General features: G+C 51.2%; 1 protein-coding gene across 1 annotated transcript in view; it reads left to right on the top strand.

The window, feature by feature from the left end:
- Window positions 1-3,332, top strand: part of LOC140480941 (plectin-like) — an 85,417-nt gene extending 82,085 nt beyond the window's left edge. The window contains 1 exon segment of the mRNA XM_072576554.1: window positions 2,763-3,332. The gene's annotated coding sequence lies outside the window, so the exon portion shown is untranslated.
- The last annotated feature ends 13,175 nt before the right edge of the window (window positions 3,333-16,507 follow it).

The following is a 16,507-nucleotide window of genomic DNA, read 5'->3' on the forward strand; positions in this document are numbered from 1 at the left end:
GTTTAATAAGGAATTGGAATCCCTTGTTAAATGGAAGAGGGCGGCCTTTGTAAAGATGAGGCGTGAAGGTTCAATAGGGGCGATTGAGAGTTATAAGGTAGCCCGGAAGGACCTGAAGAGAGAGCTAAGAGCAGCAAGGAGGGGACATGAAAGGTCCTTAGTTGGTAGGATTAGGGAAAACCCTAAGGCTTTCTATAGGTATGTTAGGAATAAAAGAATGACTAGGGTAGGAATAGGTCCAATCAAGGATAGTAATGGGAAGTTGCGTGTGGAGGCTGAAGAGATTGGGGAGGCACTGAATGAATACTTTTCGTCAGTATTCACTCAGGAACAGGACATTGTTGCCAATATGAATACTGAGGCACGAATAAGTAGAATGGATGGCTTTGAGATATGTAGAGAAGAGGTGTTGGAAATTCTGGCAAGGGTGAAAATAGATAAGTCCCCTGGGCCTGATGGCATTTATCCTAGGATTCTCTGGGAAGCAAGGGAGGAGATTACAGAGCCATTGGCCTTGATTTTTGTGTCCTCTTTGTCTACAGGAGTAGTGCCAGAGGACTGGAGGCTAGCAAATGTGGTTCCCTTGTTCAAGAAGGGGAGTAGGGATAATCCTAGTAACTATAGGCCAGTGAGTCTCACTTCTGTTGTGCACAAAGTCTTAGAGAGAATTGTAAGGGATAGGATTTATGCACATCTGGATAAGAATAATGTGATCAAGGATAGTCAGCATGGTTTTGTGAAGGGCAGGTCGTGCCTCACAAACCTTATTGAATTCTTTGAGAAGGTGACTAAGGAGGTAGATGAGGGGAAAGCGGTAGATGTGGTATATATGGATTTTAGTAAGGCGTTTGATAAGGTCCCCCATGGTAGGCTACTGCAGAAAATACAGAGATATGGCATTGAGGGTGAGTTGGAGGTTTGGATTAGGAATTGGCTCTCTGGAAGAAGACAGAGGGTATTAGTTGATGGCAAAGGTTCATCTTGGAGTGCCGTCACTAGCGGTGTTCCGCAAGGATCTGTTTTGGGACCATTGCTGTTGTCATTTTTATAAATGACCTGGAGGAAGGGTTAGAAGGTTAGGTGAGCAAGTTTGCGGATGATACGAAAGTCGGAGGAGTTGTAGACAGTGAGGAAGGATGTGGCAGGTTACAGTGGGATATAGAGAAGCTGCAGAGCTGGGCAGAAAGGTGGCAAATGGAGTTCAATGTAGCTAAGTGTGAGGTGATTCACTTTGGTAAGAGTAACAAAAAGATGGATTATTGGGCTAATGGTAGACTACTTGGTAGTGTGGAAGAGCAGAAGGATCTTGGTGTCCATGTACACAGATCTCTGAAAGTTGCCACCCAGGTAAATAGTGCGGTGAAGAAGGCATATGGCGTACTGGCTTTTATTGGTAGAGGAATTGAGTTCCGGAGTCCTGAGGTCATGCTGCAGTTGTATAAGACTCTGGTGCGGCTGCATCTGGAGTATTGTGTGCAGTTTTGGTCGCCATACTATAGGAAGGATGTGGAGGCACTGGAACGGGTGCAGAGGAGGTTTACCAGGATGTTGCCTGGTATGGTAGGAAGATCCTATGAGGAAAGGCTGAGGCACTTGGGCTTGTTTTCATTGGAGAAAGGAAGGTTTAGAGGTGACTTGATAGAGGTGTACAAGATGATTAGGGGGTTAGATAGGGTTGACAGTGAGAACCTTTTTCCACGTATGGAGTCAGCTATTACAAGGGGGCATAGCTTTAAATTAAGGGGGGGTAGATATAGGACTGATGTTAGGGGTAGGTTCTTCACTCAGCGAGTCGTAAGTTCATGGAATGCCCTGCCAGTAGCAGTGGTGGACTCTCCCTCTTTATGGGTATTTAAACGGGCATTGGATAGGTATATGGAGGATAGTGTAGGTTAGGTGGGCTTGGATCGGCACAACATCGAGGGCCGAAGGGCCTGTACTGCGCTGTATCCTTCTATGTTCTATGTTCTACACCCTCACCCACTCCCTCTCTCTCACTCACTCTCCCTCACATTGTGTCCCCTCACACTGTCACCCCATCACTCACTTTCTCTCCCCCTCTGTCCGTCTCTTCCACCTCATATGAGAATAAACTATAGGAAGAGGGTAGACCCTTTTCCAAGGGTGGGGTGGAGTGTGGGTGTGGGAGTGGTCCCCTCTGAGAGGGGATGGGGGTTGTTGGTTTGACTGGAGTGAGGAACATGCTTTCCTGAGCACAGGGTGAGGAGGAAGCAGCTGATTCCCTGGGCCAAGGCGTCATTAACAACGGGCATGAGTTTAGAGGAAAAGGTGGGAGGTTCAGAGGGGGCCTTCAGGAGATGGTGGAGGGTCTGGAACGTAGTCCCTGGGAAGGGAGTTGAGGAAGGAAACATCACAACCTTGACAAGGTCCCTGGATGAGCCACTGAAATGTTGTAACGTACAAGACTAAAGGCCAGGTGGGGGAAGTGGGAGGAGTAGAGATTGTGTGAGATTCTGATGGGAAGAGTGTGATGGGCTGAAGGACCTCTTCTGTAGTATGTCACTGTATGTTTCAATGTTTGTCTCCATGTGGTTAGCTCCCTAGTCCCGGAGAGAGCCCTGTACCCAGGGAGAGTGCAGGACAATGACATGAAGGTCATCTCCACAATGACAGGGCCTGACCAGGATTTGAGATAAAAGGCTGCATTGGGATTGTGTCATTTTCTGGGATCATTGGCTGATGTCTCTTTATTGGTCTCCTTTGTTGTTCAGCTGCAGTCACCAGTTTCCTTTTCATTCCAGCCCCATTGCACCTTATTCCAGAGAGTGATGTCAGTGACACAGTGACGGAGAGTGAAGCAAATCCTGACCTACCAGCAGGTGTAGCCTCCAGGAAGCTGTCACACCAGAACATTCCGGAATCCCAGCGGAGACCAGGACAGAGTCACGGGAGGCTCACTTCTCTTGACAGTGGAGGCTGCGATGCCTGATGTGTGAGGACTCAGTGCCTGGTCGTAGGGGAGCTGAAACTGGAGCTCAGACACTATCCTGTCAGCAAGACGAACACTGTCCCAGCCTTCACTTTCCCCAGCTCTCTTTGTTGCCTCTCAGTTCAGTGAATTACTCATCCCTTTTATGTTGTTCATGTAATGTCTTTTTGTTTTGAGCTGCATGCCTTACTAACTCATTCAGGAGAATCCTTCACGTTTGAATGAGCCTGTTTATATCAAACAGTGCGTTTAACACACTAACTGATTGCAATCCAGACAAACCCCTGGAGATTAAACAACTCCATCAGCTGTACAGAAGATAAGTTGTTAAAAGAAACCTTGTTGCAAGGGAAAATTAAAAAGATATTAATATATAAAAACAGGTAAACCTTTCTGCAAATTGCTCACATCGCACTTCATAACAAAGCAGACCAGAAGTACCACAGACTGGAGGCATGATAGGGACAAGGGTACGCCTGAAACTCGACGCGACTGAATCATCTCAGTGATACAGCAATGACACAGGACAGAACCCACACCGTATAACACTGGGCTACAGCACTGAGACAGCACAGAACCCACACCGTATAACACTGGGCTACAGCACTGACACAGGACAGAACCCACACCGTATAACACTGGGCTACAGCACTGAGACAGGACAGAACCCCCACCGGATAACACTGGGCTACAGCACTGACACAGGACAGAACACACACCGTATAACACTGGGCTACAGCACTGAGACAGCACAGAACCCACACCGTATAACACTGGGCTACAGCACTGACACAGCACAGAACCCATACCGTATAACACTGGGCTACAGCACTGACACAGGACAGAACACACACCGTATAACACTGGGCTACAGCACTGAGACAGCACAGAACCCATACCGTATAACACTGGGCTACAGCACTGAGACAGCACAGAACCCATACCGTATAACACTGGGCTACAGCACTGAGACAGCACAGAACACACACCGTATAACACTGGCCTACAGCACTGAGACAGCACAGAACCCATACCGTATAACACTGGGCTACAGCACTGAGACAGCACAGAACACACACCGTATAACACTGGGCTACAGCACTGAGACAGCACAGAACCCATACCGTATAACACTGGGCTACAGCACTGAGACAGCACAGAACCCATACCGTATAACACTGGGCTACAGCACTGAGACAGCACAGAACCCATACCGTATAACACTGGGCTACAGCACTGAGACAGGACAGAACCCCCACCGTATAACACTGGGCTACAGCACAGACACAGGAGAGAACACACACCGTCTAACATTGGGCTACAATACTGACACAGGAGAGAACCCACACCGTATAACACTGGGCTACAGCACTGACACAGGAGAGAACCCACACCGTATAACACTGGGCTACAGCACTGACTGAAGTCAGAACCCACACCGTATGACACTGGGCTACAGCACTGACACAGGACAGAAGCCACACCGTATAACACTGGGCTACAGCACTGACTCAGGACATAACCCACACCGTATAAAACTGGGCTACAGCACTGGACAGCACAGAACCCACACCGTATAACACTGGGCTACTGCACTGACACAGGACAGAACCCACACCGTATAACACTGGGTTACAGCACTGACACAGGACAGAACCCACACCGTATAACTCTGGGATACAGCACTGACTCAGGAGAGAACCCACACCATATAACACTGGGCTACAGCACTGACATAGGACAAATCCCACACCGCATAACACTGGGCTACAGCACTGTCACAGGTCAGAACCCACACCGTATAACACTGGGCTACATCACTGTCACATGACAGACCCCACACCGTATAACACTGGGCTACTGCTCTGGACAGCACAGAACCCACACCGTATAACACTGGGCTACAGCACTGTCACATGACAGACTCCACACCGTATAACACTGGGCTACTGCTCTGGACAGCACAGAACCCACACTATATACCACTGGGCTACAGCACTGACACAGGACAGAACGCACACTGTATAACACTGGGCTACAGCACTGACACAGGACAGAACCCACACTATATAACATTGGTCTACAGCACTGACACAGGACAGAACACACACCGTATAACACTGGGCTACAGTACTGACACAGCACAGAACCCACACGGTATAACACTGGGCTACAGCACTCACTCAGGAGAGAACCCACACCATATAACACTGGGCTACAGCACTGACACAGGACAAATCCCACACCGCATAACTCTGGGCTACAGCACTGACACAGGAGAGAACCCATACCATATAACACTGGGCTACAGCAATGACACAGGACAGAACCCACACCATATAACACTGGGCTACAGCACTGACACAGGACAAATCCCACACCGCATAACACTGGGCTACAGCACTGTCACAGGTCAGAACCAACACCGTATAACACTGGGCTACAGCACTGTCACAGGACAGACCCCACACCGTATAATACTGGGCTAATGCTCTGGACAGCACAGAACCCACACCGTATAACACTGGGCTACTGCTCTGGACAGCACAGAACCCACACCATATAACACTGGGCTACAGCACTGACACAGGACAAATCCCACACCACATAACACTGGGCTACAGCACTGGACAGCACAGAACAGACACCGTGTAACACTGGGCTACAGCACTGTCACAGAACAGAACCCACCCCGTAGGACTACACTGGGCTACATCACTGACACCAGACAGAACCCACACCGTATAACACTGGGCTACAGCACTGGACAGCACAGAAAACACACCATATAACACTGGGCTACAGGAGTGGACAGCACAGAACCCACACTGTATAACACTGGGCTACAGCACTGGACCACACAGAACAATACCGTATAACGCTGGGCTACAGCACTGGACAGCACAGAACCCACACCGTATAACACTGGGCTACAGCACTGGACAGCACAGAACCCACACCGTATAACACAGGGCGACAGCACTGACACAAGACAGAACACACACCGTATAACACTGGGCTACAGTACGGACACAGGAGAGAACCCACACCGTATAACACTGGGCTACAGCACTGACACAGGAGAGAACCCACACCGTATAACACTGGGCTACAGCACTGACTGAGGACAGAACCCACACCGTATAACACTGGGCTACAGCACTGACACAGGACAGAAGCCACACCGTATAACACTGGGCTACAGCACTGACTCAGGACATAACCCACACCGTATAACACTGGGCTACAGCACTGGACAGCACAGAACCCACACCGTATAACACTGGGCTACAGCACTGACACAGGTCAGAACCCACACCGTATAACGCTGGGCTACAGCACTGACACAGGACAGAACCCACACCGTATAACACTGGGCTACAGCACTGACACAGGACAAATCCCACACCGCATAACACTGGGCTACAGCACTGTCACAGGTCAGAACCAACACCGTATAACACTGGGCTACAGCACTGTCACAGGACAGACCCCACACCGTATAATACTGGGCTAATGCTCTGGACAGCACAGAACCCACACCGTGTAGCACTGGGCTACAGCACTGTCACAGGACAAATCCCACACCACATAACACTGGGCTACAGCACTGACACAGGACAAATCCCACACCACATAACACTGGGCTACAGCACTGGACAGCACAGAACAGACACCGTGTAACACTGGGCTACAGCACTGTCACAGAACAGAACCCACACCATATAACACTGGGCTACAGCACTGACACAGGACAGAACCCACACCGTATAACACTGGGCTACAGAACTGACACTGGACAGAACCCACACCGTATAATACTGGGCTACAGCACTGACACAGATCAGAACCCACACCGTATAACACTGGGCTACTGCATAGGACAGAACAAAACCAACACTGTATAACACTGGGCTACAGCACTGACTCAGGACAGAACCCACACCGTATAACACTGGGCTACAGCACTGACGCAGGACAGAAGCCACACCGTATAACACTGGGCTACAGCACTGACGCAGGACAGAAGCCACACCGTATAACTCTGGGCTACAGCACTGACTGAGGACAGAACCCACACCGTATAACACTGGGGTACAGCACTGACACAGGACAGAACCCACACCGTATAACACTGGGCTACAGCACTGACACAGGACAGAACCCAGACCGTATAACACTGGGCTACAGCACTCACTCAGGAGAGAACCCACACCATATAACACTGGGCTACAGCACTGACACAGGACAAATCCCACACCGCATAACACTGGGCTACAGTACTGTCACAGGTCAGAACCCACACCGTATAACACTGGGCTACAGCACTGTCACAGGACAGACCCCACACCGTATAACACTGGGCTACTGCTCTGGACAGCACAGAACCCACACCGTATAACACTGGGCTACTGCTCTGGACAGCACAGAACCCACACCGTATAACACTGGGCTACAGCACTGACACAGCACAGAAGCCACACCGTATAACACTGGGCTACAGCACTGACACAGGACAGAACCCACACTGTATACCACTGGGCTACAGCACTGACACAGGACAGAAGCCACTTCGTATAACACTGGGCTACAGCACTGATGCAGGACAGAAGCCACACTGTATAACTCTGGGCTACAGCACTGACACAGCACAGAAGCCACACTGTATAACTCTGGGCTACAGCACTGTCACATGACAGACTCCACACCGTATAACACTGGGCTACTGCTCTGGACAGCACAGAACCCACACTATATACCACTGGGCTACAGCACTGACACAGGACAGAACGCACACTGTATAACACTGGGCTACAGCACTGACACAGGACAGAACCCACACTATATAACATTGGTCTACAGCACTGACACAGGACAGAACACACACCGTATAACACTGGGCTACAGTACTGACACAGGAGAGAACCCACACCGTGTAACACTGGGCTACAGCACTGACACAGGAGAGAACCCACACCGTATAACACTGGGCTACAGCACTGACACAGCACAGAACCCACACGGTATAACACTGGGCTACAGCACTCACTCAGGAGAGAACCCACACCATATAACACTGGGCTACAGCACTGACACAGGACAAATCCCACACCGCATAACTCTGGGCTACAGCACTGACACAGGAGAGAACCCATACCATATAACACTGGGCTACAGCAATGACACAGGACAGAACCCACACCGTATAACACTGGGCTACAGCACTGACACTGGACAGAACCCACACCGTATAACACTGGGCTACAGCACTGACACAGGAGAGATCCCACACCGTATAACACTGGCCTACAGCACTCACTCAGGAGAGAACCCACACCATATAACACTGGGCTACAGCACTGACACAGGACAAATCCCACACCGCATAACACTGGGCTACAGCACTGTCACAGGTCAGAACCAACACCGTATAACACTGGGCTACAGCACTGTCACAGGACAGACCCCACACCGTATAATACTGGGCTAATGCTCTGGACAGCACAGAACCCACACCGTATAACACTGGGCTACTGCTCTGGACAGCACAGAACCCACACCATATAACACTGGGCTACAGCACTGACACAGGACAAATCCCACACCACATAACACTGGGCTACAGCACTGGACAGCACAGAACAGACACCGTGTAACACTGGGCTACAGCACTGTCACAGAACAGAACCCACCCCGTAGGACTACACTGGGCTACATCACTGACACCAGACAGAACCCACACCGTATAACACTGGGCTACAGCACTGGACAGCACAGAAAACACACCATATAACACTGGGCTACAGGAGTGGACAGCACAGAACCCACACTGTATAACACTGGGCTACAGCACTGGACCGCCCAGAACAATACCGTATAACGCTGGGCTACAGCACTGGACAGCACAGAACCCACACCGTATAACACTGGGCTACAGCACTGGACAGCACAGAACCCACACCGTATAACACAGGGCGACAGCACTGACACAAGACAGAACACACACCGTATAACACTGGGCTACAGTACTGACACAGGAGAGAACCCACACCGTATAACACTGGGCTACAGCACTGACACAGGAGAGAACCCACACCGTATAACACTGGGCTACAGCACTGACTGAGGACAGAACCCACACCGTATAACACTGGGCTACAGCACTGACACAGGACAGAAGCCACACCGTATAACACTGGGCTACAGCACTGACTCAGGACATAACCCACACCGTATAACACTGGGCTACAGCACTGGACAGCACAGAACCCACACCGTATAACACTGGGCTACAGCACTGACACAGGTCAGAACCCACACCGTATAACGCTGGGCTACAGCACTGACACAGGACAGAACCCACACCGTATAACACTGGGCTACAGCACTGACACAGGACAGGACCTACACCGTATAACACTGGGCTACAGCACTGACACAGGACAAATCCCACACCGCATAACACTGGGCTACAGCACTGTCACAGGTCAGAACCAACACCGTATAACACTGGGCTACAGCACTGTCACAGGACAGACCCCACACCGTATAATACTGGGCTAATGCTCTGGACAGCACAGAACCCACACCGTATAACACTGGGCTACTGCTCTGGACAGCACAGAACCCACACCATATAACACTGGGCTACAGCACTGACACAGGACAAATCCCACACCACATAACACTGGGCTACAGCACTGGACAGCACAGAACAGACACCGTGTAACACTGGGCTACAGCACTGTCACAGAACAGAACCCACCCCGTAGGACTACACTGGGCTACATCACTGACACCAGACAGAACCCACACCGTATAACACTGGGCTACAGCACTGGACAGCACAGAAAACACACCATATAACACTGGGCTACAGGAGTGGACAGCACAGAACCCACACTGTATAACACTGGGCTACAGCACTGGACCGCACAGAACAATACCGTATAACGCTGGGCTACAGCACTGGACAGCACAGAACCCACACCGTATAACACTGGGCTACAGCACTGGACAGCACAGAACCCACACCGTATAACACAGGGCGACAGCACTGACACAAGACAGAACACACACCGTATAACACTGGGCTACAGTACTGACACAGGAGAGAACCCACACCGTATAACACTGGGCTACAGCACTGACACAGGAGAGAACCCACACCGTATAACACTGGGCTACAGCACTGACTGAGGACAGAACCCACACCGTATAACACTGGGCTACAGCACTGACACAGGACAGAAGCCACACCGTATAACACTGGGCTACAGCACTGACTCAGGACATAACCCACACCGTATAACACTGGGCTACAGCACTGGACAGCACAGAACCCACACCGTATAACACTGGGCTACAGCACTGACACAGGTCAGAACCCACACCGTATAACGCTGGGCTACAGCACTGACACAGGACAGAACCCACACCGTATAACACTGGGCTACAGCACTGACACAGGACAGGACCTACACCGTATAACACTGGGCTACAGCACAGACACAGGACAGAACCCACACGGTATAACACTGGGCTACAGCACTGACACAGCCCACAACCCATTCCATATAACACTGGGCTACAGCACTGACACAGGACAGAATCTACACCGTATAACACTCGGCTGCAGCACTGGACAGCACAGAACCCACACCGTGTAGCACTGGGCTACAGCACTGACACAGGACAAATCCCACACCACATAACACTGGGCTACAGCACTGGACAGCACAGAACAGACACCGTGTAACACTGGGCTACAGCACTGTCACAGAACAGAACCCACACCATATAACACTGGGCTACAGCACTGACACAGGACAGAACCCACACCGTATAACACTGGGCTACAGAACTGACACTGGACAGAACCCACACCGTATAATACTGGGCTACAGCACTGACACAGGACAGAACCCACACCGGATAACACTGGGCTACAGCACTGACACAGGACAGAACACACACCGTATAACACTGGGCTACAGCACTGAGACAGCACAGAACCCACACCGTATAACACTGGGCTACAGCACTGACACAGCACAGAACCCATACCGTATAACACTGGGCTACAGCACTGACACAGGACAGAACACACACCGTATAACACTGGGCTACAGCACTGAGACAGCACAGAACCCATACCGTATAACACTGGGCTACAGCACTGAGACAGCACAGAACCCATACCGTATAACACTGGGCTACAGCACTGAGACAGCACAGAACACACACCGTATAACACTGGCCTACAGCACTGAGACAGCACAGAACCCATACCGTATAACACTGGGCGACAGCACTGAGACAGCACAGAACACACACCGTATAACACTGGGCTACAGCACTGAGACAGCACAGAACCCATACCGTATAACACTGGGCTACAGCACTGAGACAGCACAGAACCCATACCGTATAACACTGGGCTACAGCACTGAGACAGGACAGAACCCCCACCGTATAACACTGGGCTACAGCACTGACGCAGGACAGAACCCACACCGTATAACACTGGGCTACAGCACAGACACAGGAGAGAACACACACCGTCTAACATTGGGCTACAATACTGACACAGGAGAGAACCCACACCGTATAACACTGGGCTACAGCACTGACACAGGAGAGAACCCACACCGTATAACACTGGGCTACAGCACTGACTGAAGTCAGAACCCACACCGTATGACACTGGGCTACAGCACTGACACAGGACAGAAGCCACACCGTATAACACTGGGCTACAGCACTGACTCAGGACATAACCCACACCGTATAAAACTGGGCTACAGCACTGGACAGCACAGAACCCACACCGTATAACACTGGGCTACTGCACTGACACAGGACAGAACCCACACCGTATAACACTGGGTTACAGCACTGACACAGGACAGAACCCACACCGTATAACTCTGGGATACAGCACTGACTCAGGAGAGAACCCACACCATATAACACTGGGCTACAGCACTGACACAGGACAAATCCCACACCGCATAACACTGGGCTACAGCACTGTCACAGGTCAGAACCCACACCGTATAACACTGGGCTACATCACTGTCACATGACAGACCCCACACCGTATAACACTGGGCTACTGCTCTGGACAGCACAGAACCCACACCGTATAACACTGGGCTACAGCACTGTCACATGACAGACTCCACACCGTATAACACTGGGCTACTGCTCTGGACAGCACAGAACCCACACTATATACCACTGGGCTACAGCACTGACACAGGACAGAACGCACACTGTATAACACTGGGCTACAGCACTGACACAGGACAGAACCCACACTATATAACATTGGTCTACAGCACTGACACAGGACAGAACACACACCGTATAACACTGGGCTACAGTACTGACACAGGAGAGAACCCACACCGTGTAACACTGGGCTACAGCACTGACACAGGAGAGAACCCACACCGTATAACACTGGGCTACAGCACTGACACAGCACAGAACCCACACGGTATAACACTGGGCTACAGCACTCACTCAGGAGAGAACCCACACCATATAACACTGGGCTACAGCACTGACACAGGACAAATCCCACACCGCATAACTCTGGGCTACAGCACTGACACAGGAGAGAACCCATACCATATAACACTGGGCTACAGCAATGACACAGGACAGAACCCACACCGTATAACACTGGGCTACAGCACTGACACAGGACAGAACCCACACCGTATAACACTGGGCTACAGCACTGACACAGGAGAGAACCCACACCATATAACACTGGGCTACAGCACTGACACAGGACAAATCCCACACCGCATAACACTGGGCTACAGCACTGTCACAGGTCAGAACCAACACCGTATAACACTGGGCTATAGCACTGTCACAGGACAGACCCCACACCGTATAATACTGGGCTAATGCTCTGGACAGCACAGAACCCACACCGTATAACACTGGGCTACTGCTCTGGACAGCACAGAACCCACACCATATAACACTGGGCTACAGCACTGACACAGGACAAATCCCACACCACATAACACTGGGCTACAGCACTGGACAGCACAGAACAGACACCGTGTAACACTGGGCTACAGCACTGTCACAGAACAGAACCCACCCCGTAGGACTACACTGGGCTACATCACTGACACCAGACAGCACCCACACCGTATAACACTGGGCTACAGCACTGGACAGCACAGAAAACACACCATATAACACTGGGCTACAGGAGTGGACAGCACAGAACCCACACTGTATAACACTGGGCTACAGCACTGGACCGCCCAGAACAATACCGTATAACGCTGGGCTACAGCACTGGACAGCACAGAACCCACACCGTATAACACTGGGCTACAGCACTGGACAGCACAGAACCCACACCGTATAACACAGGGCGACAGCACTGACACAAGACAGAACACACACCGTATAACACTGGGCTACAGTACTGACACAGGAGAGGACCCACACCGTATAACACTGGGCTACAGCACTGACACAGGAGAGAACCCACACCGTATAACACTGGGCTACAGCACTGACTGAGGACAGAACCCACACCGTATAACACTGGGCTACAGCACTGACACAGGACAGAAGCCACACCGTATAACACTGGGCTACAGCACTGACTCAGGACATAACCCACACCGTATAACACTGGGCTACAGCACTGGACAGCACAGAACCCACACCGTATAACACTGGGCTACAGCACTGACACAGGTCAGAACCCACACCGTATAACGCTGGGCTACAGCACTGACACAGGACAGAACCCACACCGTATAACACTGGGCTACAGCACTGACACAGGACAGGACCTACACCGTATAACACTGGGCTACAGCACTGACACAGGACAAATCCCACACCGCATAACACTGGGCTACAGCACTGTCACAGGTCAGAACCAACACCGTATAACACTGGGCTACAGCACTGTCACAGGACAGACCCCACACCGTATAATACTGGGCTAATGCTCTGGACAGCACAGAACCCACACCGTGTAGCACTGGGCTACAGCACTGACACAGGACAAATCCCACACCACATAACACTGGGCTACAGCACTGGACAGCACAGAACAGACACCGTGTAACACTGGGCTACAGCACTGTCACAGAACAGAACCCACACCATATAACACTGGGCTACAGCACTGACACAGGACAGAACCCACACCGTATAACACTGGGCTACAGAACTGACACTGGACAGAACCCACACCGTATAATACTGGGCTACAGCACTGACACAGATCAGAACCCACACCGTATAACACTGGGCTACTGCATAGGACAGAACAAAACCAACACTGTATAACACTGGGCTACAGCACTGACTCAGGACAGAACCCACACCGTATAACACTGGGCTACAGCACTGACGCAGGACAGAAGCCACACCGTATAACACTGGGCTACAGCACTGACGCAGGACAGAAGCCACACCGTATAACTCTGGGCTACAGCACTGACTGAGGACAGAACCCACACCGTATAACACTGGGGTACAGCACTGACACAGGACAGAACCCACACCGTATAACACTGGGCTACAGCACTGACACAGGACAGAACCCAGACCGTATAACACTGGGCTACAGCACTCACTCAGGAGAGAACCCACACCATATAACACTGGGCTACAGCACTGACACAGGACAAATCCCACACCGCATAACACTGGGCTACAGTACTGTCACAGGTCAGAACCCACACCGTATAACACTGGGCTACAGCACTGTCACAGGACAGACCCCACACCGTATAACACTGGGCTACTGCTCTGGACAGCACAGAACCCACACCGTATAACACTGGGCTACTGCTCTGGACAGCACAGAACCCACACCGTATAACACTGGGCTACAGCACTGACACAGCACAGAAGCCACACCGTATAACACTGGGCTACAGCACTGACACAGGACAGAACCCACACTGTATACCACTGGGCTACAGCACTGACACAGGACAGAAGCCACTTCGTATAACACTGGGCTACAGCACTGATGCAGGACAGAAGCCACACTGTATAACTCTGGGCTACAGCACTGTCACAGGACAGAAGCCACACCGTATAACACTGAGCTACAGCACTCACACAGGACAGAAGCCACACCGTATAACACTGGGCTACAGCACTGACACAGGACAGAAGCCACACCATATAACACTGGGCTACAGCACTGACTCAGGACATTACCCACACCGTATAACACTGGGCTACAGCACTGGACAGCACAGAACCCACACCATATAACACTGGGCTACAGCACTGACACAGGACAAATCCCACACCGCATAACACTGGGCTACAGCACTGTCACAGGACAGACCCCACACCGTTTAACACTGGGCTACTGCTCTTGTCAGCACAGAACCCACACGGTATAACACTGGGCTACAGCACTGACACAGGACAGAACCCACACTGTATAACACTGGGCTACAGCACTGACACAGCACAGAACCCACACCGTATAACACTGGGCTACAGCACTGTCACATGACAGACTCCACACCGTATAACACTGGGCTACTGCTCTGGACAGCACAGAACCCACACTATATACCACTGGGCTACAGCACTGACACAGGACAGAACGCACACTGTATAACACTGGGCTACAGCACTGACACAGGACAGAACCCACACTATATAACATTGGTCTACAGCACTGACACAGGACAGAACACACACCGTATAACACTGGGCTACAGTACTGACACAGGAGAGAACCCACACCGTGTAACACTGGGCTACAGCACTGACACAGGAGAGAACCCACACCGTATAACACTGGGCTACAGCACTGACACAGCACAGAACCCACACGGTATAACACTGGGCTACAGCACTCACTCAGGAGAGAACCCACACCATATAACACTGGGCTACAGCACTGACACAGGACAAATCCCACACCGCATAACTCTGGGCTACAGCACTGACACAGGAGAGAACCCATACCATATAACACTGGGCTACAGCAATGACACAGGACAGAACCCACACCGTATAACACTGGGCTACAGCACTGACACAGGACAGAACCCACACCGTATAACACTGGGCTACAGCACTGACACAGGAGAGATCCCACACCGTATAACACTGGCCTACAGCACTCACTCAGGAGAGAACCCACACCATATAACACTGGGCTACAGCACTGACACAGGACAAATCCCACACCGCATAACACTGGGCTACAGCACTGTCACAGGTCAGAACCAACACCGTATAACACTGGGCTACAGCACTGTCACAGGACAGACCCCACACCGTATAATACTGGGCTAATGCTCTGGACAGCACAGAACCCACACCGTATAACACTGGGCTACTGCTCTGGACAGCACAGAACCCACACCATATAACACTGGGCTACAGCACTGACACAGGACAAATCCCACACCACATAACACTGGGCTACAGCACTGGACAGCACAGAACAGACACCGTGTAACACTGGGCTACAGCACTGTCACAGAACAGAACCCACCCCGTAGGACTACACTGGGCTAC

Source organism: Chiloscyllium punctatum, chromosome 8, assembly GCF_047496795.1.
Source record: "Chiloscyllium punctatum isolate Juve2018m chromosome 8, sChiPun1.3, whole genome shotgun sequence".
In the NCBI taxonomy this organism is placed as follows: Eukaryota; Metazoa; Chordata; class Chondrichthyes; order Orectolobiformes; family Hemiscylliidae; genus Chiloscyllium; species Chiloscyllium punctatum.